We start from the raw sequence: 628 nt of genomic DNA, 5'->3' as shown, positions 1-628 counted from the left end.
TGCAAAACCCGACGGGTGGGGGGATCGTTTCATCAGGCTGCAAGTACAAATATATATATTTTTAAATATATATATATTTTTTTCACTCTGTCGGGAAATAATAAGACGTGTTTTGTTTTCCCGAGCGGGAGCGGCGCTGGGAAAAAACGGGAGGGGGGGGGAGCCCCCAAAACCCACCCAAGCGGCGGTTTGGAGCTTTGGGAATGGGGGAAAAGAAGCGAGAAACGGAGTTGGGGAAGCGATGCCGCCGCCGGAGCCTCTTCCCCGGCGGGAGCTGCCTCCCGCTGCCCGGGGCGGCTTTCGGCGGGGTAAAGCAGCCCCACGAAAAAAAAAAAAAACCAACAAAAAAAAAAGAGAATATTTTTTGTTGTTTTGGGGTTTGTTTTGTTTGGGGTTTTTTTTTTTTTTGGTTTTTTGTTTTCTTGCCCTCCGCGGAGAGAAATGCCATGCCGATTCCCCGCCGGGTCGGTCCCGCCGGAGCCGGGCTGCGGGCGCTGCGGCGGGGCGCTCCCCGGCTGTGGGGGTGACAAATTTAACACTTTTTTTGAAAAAAATTAAATACTTAAGTTTTTTTTTTTTCCCGCCCTTTGTCACAAGTTTTCCTTGGATTATTATTCCCTCTCCACTC

Source organism: Haliaeetus leucocephalus, unplaced genomic scaffold, assembly GCF_000737465.1.
Source record: "Haliaeetus leucocephalus isolate CR32 unplaced genomic scaffold, Haliaeetus_leucocephalus-4.0 Scaffold295, whole genome shotgun sequence".
NCBI lineage: Eukaryota > Metazoa > Chordata > Aves > Accipitriformes > Accipitridae > Haliaeetus > Haliaeetus leucocephalus.
This window is presented reverse-complemented; position numbering follows the sequence as displayed.